This window comes from Cetorhinus maximus, chromosome 3 (genome assembly GCF_964194155.1).
Source record: "Cetorhinus maximus chromosome 3, sCetMax3.hap1.1, whole genome shotgun sequence".
NCBI classification, from domain to species: Eukaryota; Metazoa; Chordata; class Chondrichthyes; order Lamniformes; family Cetorhinidae; genus Cetorhinus; species Cetorhinus maximus.
This window is the reverse complement of record NC_135881.1, coordinates 155,489,618-155,507,637: the sequence shown is the minus strand read 5'-3', so window position 1 is coordinate 155,507,637 and position 18,020 is coordinate 155,489,618. Positions and strand designations below refer to the sequence as shown.

The 18,020-nt window shown below is 45.5% G+C and overlaps 1 protein-coding gene and 1 pseudogene across 2 annotated transcripts in view; one reads left to right on the top strand and one right to left on the bottom strand.

Annotated features, from left to right (window-relative positions):
• The window catches only part of fbxl7 (F-box and leucine-rich repeat protein 7), a 398,497-nt gene that overhangs the window by 67,560 nt on the left and 312,917 nt on the right, over window positions 1-18,020 (bottom strand). The window lies entirely within an intron of this gene.
• On the top strand, window positions 16,588-17,088 carry LOC144673449 (small ribosomal subunit protein eS25 pseudogene; annotated as a pseudogene).

Below are 18,020 nucleotides of genomic sequence, written 5' to 3'. Positions count from 1 at the left end.
CCGCGATACAAACTCTCAGCTCTTTTGCATACCTGAGGTATGCACACTACTTTTTAGGATTCAGTTCCTTCTAGCTTGCTCAAATATCGCTTCCCTAAGAGCTTCTTGAATTCAATTTTTCTTCTTACTGCCAAACAGAAAGTACAGCTTTGCTGGCTTCCTCTCAGAAGAATTCTGTGTTCCTCTTTCTGCCCCTGTCTGCTTATTCTTTACACCTGCATCTGTGTGCTGATTGCTTTCACTCTCCAGCTACTCTGGTTGTAACTCACCTTGTGTCTGCGGCTCTCTTTTGTGCCTTCCAACCTTATGGCTTCTTAACTTCCTTCCTGTTGGTACTGCTTCCAGGTCAAGGGTTGCAAGGCCACATGGAATTATTCAGGAAAATTACAATTGACCCCTTTACAATGATGTAAACTCTTAAGTCCTTTACAAAAATTCTTAAGAACAATTATAGATTCCACAGACTTGTTAAGAAATTACAAATTTTCCTTTCTGTACCACATCTGGTTCAAAGGTCATCACACTCTGCCCCCCCCAATCCCCACCCCCACCAACTTAAAGGAAAGAAAGCTTTACAGTAGTCAAGTTTTCTTTACAGCAATGTTTGAAATACAGCAAGTCCTTAACATCATAAACACTTTAAACAGTTAGCATATTACATGTTACACTAGTAACAACAATGATAAAAATAAGCTTAATTAAAAACAGTGTAATTTTACAATTTTATAAACCCTAATACATTCACTTGGATTTAAGACATTGTTACTTTCCTTGTTCTTTAAAGTCTCGACAGGCTTTCTGTGATTACATCGTTTCAATCTGCAACGTGCACAATTTTTAGTGTAAATGGCTGCAGCACCAAACTCCTGCAAAACAGCATTTGGTTCTTGGTTTTGAGCTTTTCTAGGAACATCAGGGTTATGGGTTCCACAGACTATTACTTTGGTTTTGCGCACTTCAAGCGGAATCGTCTGAGCTTTGCAATAAGTGCGGTAGTGGGCGGATAAAACGACGTTTTACCCGCCGGCCGCAATTGCAGCTTTTCATGCTGTATCATCCCAAACCCGCTGCATTAATTATGCATTCCTGGGAAACTCTGTTTCCATGGTGGGCAGACTCTTAGTTGCCCGCCGCACCATCACTTCTTCATCACGTGGGGCACCATATTTAAAGTCCAGCTGCGTGCACACCTCTCAGTGCTTCCAACCCATGACTGCTGCAAAGAACACATGGCCTTGAAAGCCAAGAAGAATGTAGCCCCCCAGGTTCAATGACAGGGCTGGAATGTCTTTTGGACACATTGGATGCTCGTCGTGATGTTATGTACCCCCACTCTGGCTGCAGAATGGGCAGCAACATCACTAATCTGGCTTGGGAAGCGGTGGCAGTGGTGGTCAGTGCCAGGCCCTGCAGAGGAGAACAGTCACCCAGTGCCGCAAGAGGATGAATGATCTCCTTTGTTCTGCCAGAGTAAGTCACTCTTCTCATCGGTCTCAACTCACACACTCATGAACCCATCACACATCCACAGGGCCCTCACTCACTGCCAGTTCAAGGGACATTGTCATTCACTCTCTCACACACACCTTCATTGTCCTCATCCCGTCCATGGGGCCAAACACCACCCACACATGCCAGGCATACTTATCATCCGGCCTGGCAGGTGTCCTGCTTACACTCTATTTATGCAGGACAAGCTGACTCACAACAATGGGGAAAGATGGCTTACCTGTGGCGGAATGCCTGAAATCAAGATCCTCATGGGCTTTGAAAATAGTGTTATCTAGCTGGCTGGCGAAGAGCTGGACCAGCCCTGTACTGACAGTGAGGTCTGCAGTGCTCTACCAAGTGAGGATCCAGCAGTGCAACATCCATCAGACAACTATGCTGTGAGTGATGTGTCCTGTTTCACAGGCCACTGCCATGCACTAATTATGCCCCTTGCTTTCACAGGCACATCTGTGAAAGATAGATTCCACGACCCAGAGCCACCAATCAAGACCTGAAGAAACCTCTGAAGAGGAATCTGAAGGCACCCTCTTTGAAGTCCCGTCACAGCGCTCACCCACACCCTCCACCAGTGCAGAGACACACACCTCAGTGGGACCTAGCTTTAGAGTAGCCTCGGGATCACAATCTGGTGAGCACATCGCACTTTCTGATCTGCAGCAGGCGAAGGCAGGGACTTCCCAGGTGTCCGGCACTCAGAGGACTGCTGGAGGCCAGAACGTTGCTGAGTCCGAGTCAGATGATGAGCCTCTGGACTCAGTCATGTCACAGTTGCTGGAGCTACAAAGGCAAGTTCGGGAACATCAGGAAGGGATGTCCGCTGCACTCCTCAGATTGCAAAGCATGATGGAGGACTGCATCCATCTTCAGGCTGAGGTGATAGTGCCGGAATGCCAACCACAGAGTTCAACACTTGCAGAATGGCTGCTGCCATGGAGACCTTGGTTCAGGACTTTGCTCCTGCACTGCTGTTATGGCTCAGCTCCATTGCTGATGCCATAGTTGGCCTCCAACAGTGCATACGTGAGAGGGGTGCGTGGCAGCTCGATCTCACTCCTGCTTCCTGTTCTCCTCAAGGAGTCAGCCAGGGGCCTTTGGGCCCCACAGGGAGGAGGGTCAGCAGGTGCATAGCCCAGGGCCATTTGCCAGGTGACTCCGGGAGTGTCAAGCCCATTTGAATCCCCTCTTCCCGTGACCTCAGCAGTTCCAGCATTACAGGTGGAGGAGGTGACACTGCCACACAGCAGGACCATGAAAGCAGGCCGGGGCCCTCCAGATCTTAGCCCTGCAGAGGACGCCTGTTAAGGTAATCACAGACAGGAAGCCACAGTCAGCCTCCACCTCCACTGTGGATGTTCGGGAAGCACCAAGACGTAGTGGCAGGTTTAGGAAGTTTAGAAGGTGTAACTCTTTCGACTTATCAACAGTCACAGATTGTAACTCTTTCGAGTACATTCATAGTTCTTGGTTTCCGGGAGTGGGACATGAACCCACAACCTTCTGATTCAAAGGTGAGGGTGCTATGAACTGAGCCACAGCTGACACCTCGTTGTTAAGAAACTCTTTCGAGTTATCAACAGTCACAGATTGCAACTCTTTCGAGTACATTCACAGTTCTTGGTTTCCGGGAGTGGGACATGAATCCACAACCTTCTGATTCAAAGGCGAGGGTGCTATGAACTGAGCCACAGCTGACACCTCGTTGTTAAGAAGGTGTAACTCTTTTCGAGTCAAAACAATTAACTAAATTAACAATAACAAGGGATAAATCAAGCACAGCCCCTAATTCAGGTCAGCTGTAAAACCAAGGACAAAGTTTAAAGGAAACTTACAAACATTAAACCAAAATGTGATTAAAGGGGTCAACAAAACACCCCAGTCCCCGCGGCACCCATCGGGCACAGAAGGCCTCGATGGTGCCGGCAGACACCGTGTGCTCCCTCTCCAGGGACACCCGGCCACGAACGTAGCCGCGGAAGAGGGACAAACAATCGAGCGGGACTCCCCCCCTCGATCGCCCGCTGCCTGGACCTGTTAATGGCCAACCTGGCCAGGCCCAGGAGCAGGTTCACGAGGAGGTCCTCCTCCTTCCCGACCCCCTTCCGCACCGGGTGGTTAAGAAGGTGTAACTCTTTTGAGCCAAAACAATAAACTAAATTAACATAAACTCTCTTTTGAGTCAAAACAATTAACTAAATTAACAATAACTCTCTTTTCGAGTCAAAACAATTAACTAAATTAACAATAACTCTTTTCGAGTCAAAACAATAAACTAAATTAACAATAACAAGGGAGAAATTAAGCACAGCCCCTAATTCAGGTCAGCTGTAAAACCAAGGACAAAGTTTAAAGGAAACTTACAAACATTAAACCAAAATGTGATTAAAGGGGTCAACAAAACACCCCAGTTCCCGCGGTGCCCACCGGGCACGGAAGGCCTCGATGGTGCCGGCAGACACCGCGTGCTCCCTTTCCAGGGGCATCCGGCTACGAACGTAGCCGCGGAAGAGGGACAAACAATCGGGTGGGACTCCCCTGTCGATCGCCCGCTGCCTGGACCTGTTGATGGCCAACTTGGCCAGGCCCAGGAGCAGGTTCACGAGGAGGTCCTCCTCCTTCCCGACCCCCTTCCGCACCGGTTGGTTAAGAAGGTGTAGTTGCACAGCCTGGGCACAGATCTGAATCACCTCTATATAATGTTCACCATTGTCAATAAACTCCCAAGAATGTCCCCCTGCCTATGTCTCCTTGTTCTGATGAGCAGTGTTCATGCCACTCAGATGTGAAACCTTTCTGCACAAGATAAAGGCAGGTGTCTCAGACCAGGTCCCCTTCCCTGTGCTTTGTGCAGCCTTCAGACCAAAGTGATGGTCCGGCTTCACACTCCCTGGACACATTACTGATGCCTGCACCTTGATGGTGCCTGTCATTGCTGCCAGAATGTCGTGGGCAGACATCACAGAGTTCCGTCATTCTCTCTGTGAGCTCTCAGCAACTTTAAGGTGGGGCTGGCCCCCATCTCTTCAGCATCTGCGACCAGTGATGCTGTGCTCCTGAAGGGGTCAGGTGCTGAAGGCAGACTAAGGATCAGATTAAAGTTTCATGGCTGCGTCTCTGTGATATGACCCTGATCACAGATCGCAAGCGAGCTGCCCTCAGCCAGACAGGAGTCAGACCTTCACAGAGGCATTGTGAAGAGTGTCCTCACTGCATGTCATCTTTACCCTCCTGCAACAGAATGACTATTGGGGCCTCTACTGTGTCTCTATGACAGGAGTATTATCACAGAGGGTATGTGCGCTGCCATAAGCCAGACTGGAGTCAAACATTCACAGATTCAATGTGAGGATCTTATGGTGTCTCCTCTCTGCATGGCATCATTGTCTTATGAGGGCCTCCTGAGTGCTCCTGCCTCATCTGGCCAGCGAAAGGGCCTCATCTCCATCATCATCGCCTTCAAGGACTTCCTCATCCTCATCCCCATTGACCTCCTCCTCATCGGAGTCCTCTAGCTCCTCCATCTCCTCCTCAGCTGGCCACTCCTCCTCTCCCCGTTGGAGGACCAGGTTGTAAAGGGTGCAGCAAGCGATGATGATGCATGAAACCCTCTGTGGACTATATTGCAGGGCTTTACCTGTCCAGGCACCGGAACCTCATTTTCAGCATCCCAGTGGTTTGCTCCACCAAGTTGCGAGTTGCAGCATGAGCCTCGTTATATTTTCACTCTGCTGCAGTCTGAGGCCGCCGCACGGGTGTTATCAGCCACATCCTCTGCGGGTAGCCCTTGTCCCAAAGAACCACCCATGCTGCTTTTGCGGACCCTGGAAGACATCAGGGATCTGTGACCAACTGAGAATGTAGGAGTCGCGGACACTTCCTGGAAACCATGCTCAGATCTGCAGGATGCGTTGGTGGTGGTCACACACCAGCTGCATATCCAGTGAATGGATGTCCTTGTGGTTGACATAGTTGACCGCTTGTTGCGACAGTGATCCGAGTGCCACATGAGTGCAGTCGATGGCACCCTGCACCTGTAGGAAACCCAAGATCTGGGCAAATCCAATCGCTCTTGCATTCTGGCTCTCCTGGTCCTGGGCAAAATGCACATAGTTGTGTGCCCTCGCGAAGATGGCGTCCCTGATCTCATGGATGCATTTGTGGGTGGAGGCTTGTGATATCCCACACAGGTCACCTGTGGGGCCCTGAAAGGAGCCACTGGGGTAGAAATTGAGCACCACGGTTACTTTCATGGCCACTGGCAGTGGATGCCCCCATTTCCCCATCTGCAGTAGCTGGTAGATGTGACCGACCAGTTCCCTGGACATATGCAATCCTCGGCGACACTGGTTCTTGGTCATCTGCAGGAATGAAAAGCGGCGACTATAGACCCTGGGTCTAGCTAGGTGCCGACTAAAGATGGCTCAGTGTGGCTCTTCGGCGGTGTGTGCGGGAGCCCCAGCCACCCCTTTTTCCAGAGGGTGCTGCTTCTCCCTCTGCTCAGCCAGGCGCCTCAGTCACTATTCTCCATCGTCTTCGCTCTCTGTATGCCACGAGGCATACAGCTAGTTCACCAGGCTCCATGATCCTGATGTATCCCTCCTGCAGGATGAACAAAACAGACGCCCGGGTTAACATGGGTGTACTATGAATCTGTCCTGGTTAAGTGTGAAGTCCCCTTAACACACCCCAAAGAGTGGTGGCCACCACTTGGATGGCCAGAGATTAATGCACTGCATGGTTGCCCAAAACCCCACCTTCCTCCGCCTGACAGCAAGTTTGCCCATTTGGCTGCATGCTGTGCTCTCAGCTCAGGAATTCTCCTAACCCACATTGCAAAGCTGCACTGTTAGCTTGAACCATGGGGGAGACTGGTCCAAACCAGGATGCTGACATTGCAAGGGGCTGTGAGCACCTCCATCAGTGACTGCTCCACAGCCAGCTTTAGCAAGGAGATTGTACAACTTGCCCAGTCGTCCAACTGCTCTGCAGTCCACTAAAACATTCATTAGTTTGCAATCTGCACCCAAGGGGTGAAAAGCTTTAGAGTACTTGGTGGCACTTTGATGCCTGTGCGTTGCTTGAGTGGGAAGATGAGCTAGAGGTCCGACTCCAATCATATCAATGTGGCTGCGCCTGAACTGTCTCTGCTGCAAAGGAATGGTCACTTTATACAAGGTTTGCGTGGCTGCTTCCCTCGCCCACCCACCCCCCCGCACGTGCTTGTGCGCTACCTTCAACTGCACGTCAGCCTTTGCACCCGCCAAAATCACCTCAACTGCAGGGCAGCCTTTTCCCTCCCTTGCCCCAACGCGCCTCAACCTTGAAGTCCAACAGGCATCCCTCGCGAGCGCGCTGCAATGTTACTGCGCACTCACCTCTGAGTTCCCCTGAAGTGCAGCCTCCCAAGTGCACGCCTTTTGTATGCTGTTGTGAAACATGTTGATGTACAATCACGCCAACATGGGCGGATGATCCGGTGGAGGGGATGAGGCCGGCAGACTTAAAATAATATGGTGATGCATTACAATGAGGTTGTCAACGTCCGATGGCAGAAAATGCTGCCCACCATCAATGGGCTGAGCGGATGATTGCAAACTGGTTTCATGACGCTGTGAAACCGATTTTTGGCCTTCTCGCCAGATTGTTCGCTCACGCCACTGAACACTCCTGATGCCAGCAGGCACAGAGGATTCTGCCCTTTTTGTTTTAGTTTAATACTGCCTCCTTTTGTGCAAGCCATTCATTTTTCTGTTGAGTAAAATCCTCTTCAGCTACTTTAAGAGCTTTGTTAAGGTTATGTCGATGTTGAGCTAAGAAAGCTTGATATTCCTTTTTATGCAGTTCACAGATTTTCTTGATTTCTTTTTGCTTTTCTTCCTCTCGCTCAGTTTGAGCTTTATCTAATTCAGTTCTAGCAAGAGCATTTGTCTCATCATCTTGAAGACGTAATTTATGTTCAAGAACGCATATTGTTCTTCACAGTTCCATAATGTTGACACTGGATTAATCTTTTCCACTTTCCTTCAGAGCTTGTTTTCCCTCTTTTTCATCATTAGTTTTGAATACTGTTGCTAGCTTCTTTGCCTCATCTTGCTCATACTTTTTCTGTACTTCTAGTTCAGGACTTTACATCGTTGTCAACTGCCATTAACTTATCCTTTTCAGCCTGATGCTCCAATGTCCCTTTAAAATTAGCAGGTTGAGTTTCTAACTCTTTGGGCACATCCTTGGTTGAAACATTAATTATTGCAGCAGGTTTACAGACAATTGCGGATCTTTTTAAGTTACTCGGCTTTTCCTGTACAATTTCAGTTTCAACAGGCTTAATGGGCCATCCCGAAACCACTGGAGACAGCAGTACCTTATCTGCAGTCAAGTAATTTCCTAACAAGGAATCAACACTTCAATGGGTAAATGTCACCCACAATGAAAGGACCATAACTAAGCAACATTTTAAATTAACCTTATACAAAGGAATGGATAAACTATTTCCATCAGCACCCCAAATAAATACCTTTTTATTCAGCAAATTTTACACAGGTAACAACAATGATATATTGTATCAACCAAATAAGCTTCACTACAAACATAGAGTGTTATGGAAAGAGCTTCATGCTACCTGCCAACATCAGTGACTGTGCTGATCGTGCATCTCTAAGGATAATAATCTATTTGCCTGCCTCACCAGATGAACATGGGGGACACTTTACCCTTGATTTCAAGTCCTTGAGCATCAGATCACCTTTCTCAAAAAAAGCTTGAGTCTCAAAGGTATTCATGTTTCCCAATACAATATAGCAGAAGTAGACATGAAATCTTGTTTGTTTAAATGCTGGAAAGCTCCAGTAAACCCATTTTTGCAGTCTTTGCGTTCAAAACCAGACTCAAGCCCCCAATTTTGTTACGATCCTCATTGAGGAGCTATAAATCGAAAATAACCAAACCTTCTGAATGACCCCCAGTGAAGAAATTACCAGCAAGATTTCACTTTTTGTAACTTTTACTTTAACACAAATCAAAACCAACATAAATTAAACATGAATTAACAGATAAATGATACTTCAAATATAAAGGTAAATTTCACTTATAATTGATATAACAAAGACACGTCTTCCACAACCACAAGCACCCTTATCACTCCCTGCACAAATGTGACACAATGTCGCTACACAGTTCCACAATATGCAGTTCTTTACTCAGGTAGGGTAGGTCAGCAGTCCAAGCAACAATGGCTTTAACATCTGAGTTTCATGGGTACAATTATTATCAGCAAGACACACTTCTACAAAATTACAATTTTCCTTAATGTACTGCTTCTAGGTCAAAGGTCGTCACAAGCCCATATTGAAGCACCGGAGAAAAGAGGCATTCAAAGTTATTGAAAAAGTTACTAGAACATATTCTTATTTGTAAAGTTCCCCTTAGGAAATGCCCGTACTTATCCACAAAAAATTAGATATATTTATCAGATTTTATTTCAACAAAATACAACAGCACCATAGTTTCATAACATTCAGAGTTAAAAGTGTTGTTTATAAATGTTTAGATTGTGAAGAACCACAAGGGAGTGATTGGAGAACATCTATAATGTCTAGCCCATTACAATAACTATGCCCTGCTGACATTAAAAAGCTGGATTTTATTTGATGTATCTTTTTGTGGTATCATATAATGCAACTTTTCCCTTTATCCAAAAGATAAAAAAAGATTTGCCTCCCAACACTCCTTCACTTTTCAAGTTTAATGAAAAATACTACGTGGGGAGGCAGTGACGTTGTGGTAATATTACTGGACTAATAATCCAGGGGCCTCAGATAATGCTCTGGGGACATGAGTTCAAATCCCATCTGGTGGAACTTAAATTCAATTAATTAATAATCTAGTCTGGTCTAAATGTGTCTCCACACCCACAGAAATGTGGTTGACTCTTAAATGCCCTCTGAAATTGCCTAGCAAGCCACTCAGTTGCACCAAACCACTAGAACATCAAAAAGGAATGAAACTGTATGGATCATCCAGTAACAGCCCAGGCACTGGAAGTGACAAGGACACAACCCGCTAGACCCTACAAAATCCTCCTTATTAACATCTAGAGGCCTGTGCCAAAATTGGGAGAGCTGTTCCGCAGACTAGTCAAGCAACAGTCTGACATAGTCATCCTCATGGTATCATACCTTATCGACAATGGGTGGAATTTTCCATGTCCACTGATGTCGGGCATGTTCGGCGGCATGAGCGGACAATATGGCAAGATGGCTGAAAATTGTTTTTCTGATGTCGTGAAACCAGTTTGCAATCGTCTGATTTGCCCGTCAATGGCGGGCTGTGTTTCTCGCTGTTGGATGTCAGGAACCTCAATGTAATAGATCTGCATATCATTATAAGGCCAGCCCCCCTGAATCATGGCCCCAATCTGGATCATCCAACCACGTCGGAAGGAAAACACACCGATGTGTTTCACAATATTAGCGATGTACACCTGGCGAGCTGTACTTTGCTCCGGACTTGGAGGTCTATTTGCCTACCTTGCTTCAGGCAGCACTCACAGTCATCAGCGCCAGGCTTCGCAGGCAGCACCACATCACTTTTAGGGGGAGCTCTGTGGCCGGTGTCTACCTACCAGATCTGCCGTAAGGTGGGGGTGGCTTCTCAATGGCTTCAAGACTAGGGCTTGCTTGGGCAAGGGGGAGAAGCGGTCTCAGGCAAGGGAAGAGGCTGCAGGGCAAGGGCTGCACTAGGGAAGGGGGTAACCCAGGATGTGTTAGGGCACATGTTGATCGGTACAAGTGGCCTCAAGATGGTGAGGGCTGAGGATGCAGTCTTCAGAGGAGATCAGGCCAGATGGAGATGTGAGGGCATGTGTGAGAGAGTGAGTGATGATGTCCCTTGAGTTGGCAGTGAGTGAGATGCCAGTGAATGTGTGATGGGCTTGTACGTGTGTGAATGTGTGGCGGCACGGAGAAGATCACTCATCCTCTATCTGCATTGGGTGGCCAACCTCTTCTGTGCAGCATTGGCATTGATCACCACTGCCATCACCTACTAAGCTAGAGTGGTAATGTTGCTGCCCTTCTGTGGCTAGAGCGGGGGTAGAGGCCATCTTGGCGGGCCTCCACAGCGTCCAAAAGGCAGCAGTCCTGTGCTGACAGCACTGAGAGGTGTGTGCACAGTTGCACTTTAAGTGTGGTGCCTGGGTGATGAAGCGACCCAGGTGACTGCCGAGGTGAGGAATCGTAGCCTGTCTGCCATCGTGTGTTTCCTGGGAATGCATGATTGAGGCGAGATTGGGACAATAACGGCGTGAAAAGCCGCCATTGCGGCCGGCGGGTAAAACGTCATTTTTCCCACCCACTACCGCACTTACTGCAAATCTGGGACAATTCTGCCCAATGTCTCAGGCATCACCATCACCATCCCTGGGTATGTCCTGTCCCACCTGCAGGACGTACCCATCAGATGTACAGTTGGGAGGGAGTTGCCCTGGGAGTACTCAACTTTGATTCTGCACCCCATGAAGTCTCATGGTATCAGGTCAAACATTGGCAAGGAAGCATCCTGCTGATTACCACCTACACAGAATGTACTGAGTGGGGGACTTCAATGTCCATCACCGAGAGTGGCTTGGTAGTACCACTACTGACTGTGCTGGCCGAGTCCTGAAGTACATAGCTGCTAGACTGGGTCTGCAGCAGGTGGGGAAGAAACCTGGGGGTTACCATTGATCAGAATCTTAACTGGACCAGCCATATAAATACTGTAGCTACAAGAGCCAGCTGGGAATTCTGTGCAGAGGGAAAACTTGTCAAAACTACTTGGCTTCACTTTCACCAATCTATCTGTTGAAAATGCATCTGTCAATGACCATTTTGGTCTGAGTGACCATCGTACATCGTTGCGGAGATGAAGTTCCATCTTCATATTAAGGATATCCTCCATCGTGTTGTGTGGCACTACCACCGTGCTAAATGGGATAACTACAGAACAGATCTAGCAATTCAAAACTGGGCATCAAAAAGTACTGTGGGCCAATAGCAGCAGCAGCATCAGCAGAATTGTAGTCAATCACAATCTCATGGGCCAGCATCTACCATTACCATCAAGCTGGGGGATCAACACTTGTTCAAAGAGTGCAGGAGAGCATGCCAGGAGCAGCACCAGGCATACCTGGAATGAGGTATCAACCTGAAGAAGCTTCAACACAAGACTACTTACATGTCAAGCAGCTTAAGCAGCATGTGATAGCCAGAGCTTAGTGATCCCAAAACCCATGGATGAAATGAAGGCTCTGAAGTCCTGCCACATCCAGTCATGAATAGTGGTGGACAATTAAAAATTAATCTGAGGAGAAGGCTCCACAAATATCCCCATCGTCAATAATGGGAGAGCCCAAGCACATCAGTGCAAAATACAAGGTTGAAATATTGAAGTACCAAGTGATATATCCATCTTGACCTCCTCCTGAGGTCCCCAGCATTACAGCTGCCAGTCTTTAGCCAATTTGATTCTTTCCATGTGATATCAAGAAACAGCTGACTGCACTGGATACTGCAAAGGCTATGGGCCCTGAAAACATTCTGGCAGTAGCACTGAAGACTTATGCTCCAGAACTAATCACACCCCTAGACAAGCTATTCCACTACAGCTACAACACTGACATCTACCTGGCAATGTGAAAAATTGCCCATGTGTATCCTGCCCACCAAAAGCTGGTCAAATCCAAACCGGCCAATTACCACCCCATCAGTCTACTCTCAGTTATCAGCAAAGTCATGGAAGGTGTCGTCAAAGGTGCTCATCAAGTGTGTTACGGCCGGGATGGGAGGAGTGCGTGAATTATCAAGCCCCACTGCTTCGCTGGTCATACCATTAATTTAAATGTTTAATTTTCTCACCTAAATGGCCAATTGTGTAGCCAGTACCCAGAAGAAAAGAGGCACACAATTGTAGTTGGGAAGTATAGCTATCTATCTCTTCCTAAAGAATTCCCCCAGCACACACACAGACAAACAAAGGTCAAACAGATAGAGTTTCTCTGCAGAGATAGGCTTTAGAGGGTGGGCATTATAAAATTAAGGATAAAGTCCACAGGGTCTCGATGCTATTGACCTGGAGTTCTCTCTCATGAAGATGGGCTGCTGGTCCAGGTGGATGCCTGGAAGTTCTCACCAGTGGTCTCAGCTTTGCAGGTCCAAATGCAGACTGGTTACACACAAATGAGGGTTCTCTGGCTACAGGTTGATAGCCACACACAATTTTAGGCAAGGCAGAAAGAAGGAGCCAGTCAAGGTAGCCTTCTTTCCTCAGCTTGCTTTCCAACAAGATTGCCTTCCAATCAAGCAAGTTCACAACTTAAGTATTTTTTCTGTACCATTTGATTGCCTTTTTGTCTCCCAGTTTTTCATTAATTAAGGTGCTTTTCAGTTCAAGAAACAAACAACTCCTTCTCAAGTACCATATATCTCAGGTGATTTCTTGTAAGAGTCCTGCTTGTTGACAGTTCCAAGGTGAATTTCTGACCTTTAAAAAAAATCCCAGGTTAGCACCCACTTGTCCAGATAATGTCAAATCCTTCCATTCTGTAAAAGAAAACTTCAGTCCAGAGACATATGATTCTAACAAGTAGTGCTCACACAGCAATAACCTGCTCGCTGATGCTCGGTTGGGTTCTGCCAGGGCCACTCAGCTCCTGACCTCATTACAGTCTTTGTCCAAACATGGACAAAAGAGCTGAACTCAAGAGGTGAGTTGACAGCTCTTGACATCAAGGCAGCATTTGACCAAGCGTGGCATCCAGGAGCCTTGGCAAAACTGAAGTCAATGGGAATCGGGAAAACTCTACACTGGTTGGAGTCATACCTAGCACAAAAGAAATGGTTGTGTTTTTTGGAGGTCAATCCCAGAACATTGCTGCAGGAGTTCCTCAGAGTAGTGTTCTATAGGCCAAAGCATCTTCCAGCTACTTCATCAATGACCTTCTCTCCATCATAAAGTCTGAAGTGGGGATGTTTGCTGATGATGCACAATGTTCGTTACCTTTTGCAACTCCTGAGATACTGTTGCAGTTCGTTCTATATGCAGCAAAATCTGGACAACATTCAGGTAAGTGATAAGTGGCGAGTAACATTTGCACCACACAAATGCCAGGAAGTGACCATCTCCAACAAGAGAGTGTCTAACCAACTCTTGATATTCAATGGCATTACCATTGCTGAATCCCTCACTATCAATATCCTGTCAACATCATTGACCAGAATCTTAACTGGACCAGCCATATAAATACTGTGGCTACAAGAGCAGACTGGGAATTTTGTGCAGAGTAACTCACTTCCTGACTCTCCAAAGCCTGTTCACCATCTACAAAACACATGTCATAACAATGTTGGAAAACTCTCCCCTTGCCAAGATGAAGTGCAGCATCAACAACACTTATTAAGCTCAACACCATCCAAGACAAAGCAGCTCACTTGATTGGCACCCCATTCATCACCTTCAACAGTCACTCCCTCCGCCACCAATGCACAGTGGCTGCAGTGTGTACCATATACAAGATGCACTGCAGCAGCTCACCAAGGCTCCTTCAACAGCACCTTCCAAACCAATAATCTCTACAACCTAGAAGGAGGGCAGCAAATGCATGGAAACATCATCTCCTGCAAGTTCCCTTCTAAGTCACACACTATCCTGACTTGGAATTATATCACTGTTCCTTGACTGTCGCTGGGTCAAAATCCTAGAACTCTAGGATTTTAAACCAGGCAGCTTGATCCTGATTGCTCAGGGCAATGCCTCGACCAATGGACCAGCGAATGGCTATCATTTATATTGTTTAGATGAAACAGGCGCAATGTGTGTACACGTTCTGTCTGTAAAGGACAGGGTCCAGTGTATTAATATATGAAGCTTTCAGTACACAAATGCGCCACACTGCAAGCCTGAATGACAATCCTAAATTGGTTGTCAGCGTAATTTTTTAGCACACTGACAACTATAAAGCAAATGCTGTCCAATTGCAGAATCACATCTAATATTGGACACTATGTTTTGAGTTTTTGCAAGCACGGGCTGGTTGGATACACTCTATACCTTGCCCATTGCAAACAGCAGTGGAGCATGCTGTCTGATATGATCTGCCAGTCTTTGGGATGTGCAGCAAGCCTCTACTAATCAGAGTCCACTTGCCAATCAATCAGCACTCTCTTCTCATACAGTATAAAGTTGTTGCTTCCCCTGACATTGGCATTCTTGTGATTATCCTGATGAGTGCAAGATGAAAAGCTTCGACAAAATGTCTTATTTTTAGCAATACTCAAGTTCTATACTACTAAACGACTATTCGTTTCATAAATGTTAAATTATTGGTGAACATTTAAAAAGCATTATTTATTTATAATTTATTTCCTTAGAAATAGTTCAATATAATGTAAGAAACAAATTACACTAATTAGATCAAATGCATATTGCCATGTTAACTTAATTACAAATGAACTATTTTGTCTTATATGTAACTTCATTTTGCTAAAAGGCCTTCACACACTACTGTGTCTAAGTAAGTTGGTAATGTACAGGTACTGGACCCTGTATCCAGGAAACTCAGGACCAGATGTGTGCCAGATATGGAGGTTTTCTGGATTTTGGGTCCTGGGGATGGGGGTGGTGATTGGTGAATAGGCTGGATTCAACGAGCAGGTGATCACCGTACCGCGACCCCCCGGATACGCAGTGCAGCACACTGATCTTGCCCAGTTTTCTTACCATTGAAGTCAGCCAGTCAATTTGATGCCATCAGTTTTTTGCCTTGACTGTTATAAAAAATACTTTTCCCCAGGTGGAAACGGGCTGCAGGTCTTTAGCTAGCAGTTGACATATTTTCCTAATAACATTCTGCTTTACACTGTATAATTGTCCTTATAAAATAACTCATTCTCTGACAGAAGCACTCCTCCACCCCCAACGTTAAAAGAATTAACTTATGGGGGGAAAAATAATCGCGTTTGGGGCCATCAATGGAATCCGATATGATGGGCAGCAGTGCCTGATCCGGTTTTTGGGTCCTCCCAGATTTTGGGATGCTGGATAAGGGGTCCGGTACCTGTATTTGTTGGGATGGCTATGCTTTTTCTTACCAGGATGTCAGCTACAATAGTAGCTTGATGGCATAACCACAACAACATATTTCTATCTTTCAGGTGTGTCCTGTTTCTCCTAAAATGCTGCAGCTGCAATGTATTTTGGCATACCAATCACTCTAATTTCCACACATTTGAGATTATTTGTTATGAATTATCCAAATCTCCTTCTCACTTTCTTCTTGTAGACTCTTCTTAGGGGACTTCTGCTCTGTTGCATTTTGTTCCTTGATTTATTTTTTGCATTGTCTCCCTCTTGAAGTGAGGCCAATATACACCACCCTGCTCTCATGCCCACATGTCCATCCTTGGCCTGCTGCAATGTTCCAGTGAAGCTCAACGCAAACTGGAGGAACAGCACCTCATCTTCCGATTAGGCACTTTACAGCCTTCCAGACTTAATATTGAGTTCAAAAATTTCAGTTCATGAACTCTCTTCTCCATCCCCACCCACTTTCCGATCCCCCTTTTTCCAATAATTTATAATTTATTTACAAATATATTTTTCTTTTCCCACCTATTTTTAAATTTATTTCGATCTATTGTTTTATCTCCACCTTTTATCACATTTCGATCCCTTCCCCCCTTCCCCCCACCCCACCCCTACGAGGGCCATCTGCCACTATTTTGTCCTGCTTGCTACCCTTAATATCCCCATTAGCACATTCCTTAGATAATATCACCACTGTCAACACCCCTTTGTCCTTTTGTCTATGACATCTTTGGCAATCTCTTCTTTGCCTTTACCTATCACTGGCCCCCTATCGAGCTCTACCTGTCCCACCCCCCTCAACCAGCTTATATTTCACCCCATTTCTCTATTTCCTTAGTTCTGGTGAAGGGTCATATGGACTCGAAACAATAACTGTATTCCTCTCTGCAGATGCTGTCAGACCTGCTGAGTTTTTCCAGGTATTTTTGTTTCTGTTTACCAATAGGCTGCCGGAGCAGGGGCTCTTCCTTTTCGTCTCGGACATCTTGGAAGTGACAACATGCCTCCTAAAGATGACAAGAAGAAGAAAGATGGAGGCAAAGGGGGCAAAAAGGATAAAGACCCAGTAAACAAAACTGGAGGCAAGGCCAAGAAGAAGAAGTGGTCAAAAGGAAAAGTAAGTGACAAGCTGAACAACTTGATCCTGTTTGACAAAGCCACATATGATAAACTGTTGAAAGAGGTACCAAACTACAAACTTATCACGCCCGCAGTCGTCTCTGAAAGACTAAAGATCAGAGGTTCTCTGGCCAGGGCTGCCCTGCAAGAGCTGCTTGCGAAAGGTATGATCAAGCTGGTGTGTAAACACAGAACACAGGTAATTTACACACGAAACACCGAGGGAGGGGATGCACCTGCTGTGCAGATGATGCGTAAACAGGTTCTGGAATGGAAACCAAGCAAGGATATTTGGATACAAGTGTAAAATAAAAATAAAAATGATGTACTACAAAAAAAAAATACTGTACTGTGCTTTGTTACAAATCTGTCCAACATTGGAGTTGTAGGGATAGTACTACTTCATGTATTTTAGGCTGTTAACTTAAGCCAGATATGAAAGCTTGGTTACTTAATCATATAGGCTCTTCTTTAGAAGAAAGATTATGCCCTGCAAATCTATCAATTGGTACAGTGATTTCCTACAGTGCTTCTTAGTATGGAGGCCTTTGTACAAGAGAGAATATCTATTGAAAGATCTAATAGCAAGGGTTAAATAAAAACTTATTCCAATTGATACTATCAGACATGCAGCCATTTTGGTGACAAAAAGGGAGCAACTCTTAAAGGCAAGCAGTCATTTCCTATTATTTAGTCTTATCGCTGCCCTTGTTCATTGAAAAATAAACAGTGAATAAGGCAATATTATCCAGACAAAAATTCAAATATAAAGAAATCTTGAATGTTTAATTATTACTCAGTGCTTTTGCATTAGCCTGGCCGAAGCTTTGTCATTACCATGAACAGAAAATAAATAAATTAATATGAATCTGATTATCTAACATGTTAATATTTGAGGTCACATTGTTTAAGATCTCCAGAGATATCTGCGAGTTTATTTATATTTTGCTCTTGTTTCTCTAAATCGTTCTGGCAGATTATCTTTGAGGCTCTATTAGATACAGATGAAAAAATTTTGATCTTTTTCATAAACAAATTTTAGAATAAATTTTGGGGACAGAGAGGCGCCAGGACTTTTAAAAAAAACTACTGTTCTAGCATATCAATATAGAAAGGGAAGGCCTATAGAATATGGATTGACCTTATTTAACACTGATCCTACATTTTCTGAAACAAGATGCTAATGCTTAGGGGGGAATTTTAACAAAAAAAAGTGGGTTTGGGTTGGGTGCAGGGTTAAAACTCTTAAAAATCAGATTCCCAAACTAAATTCA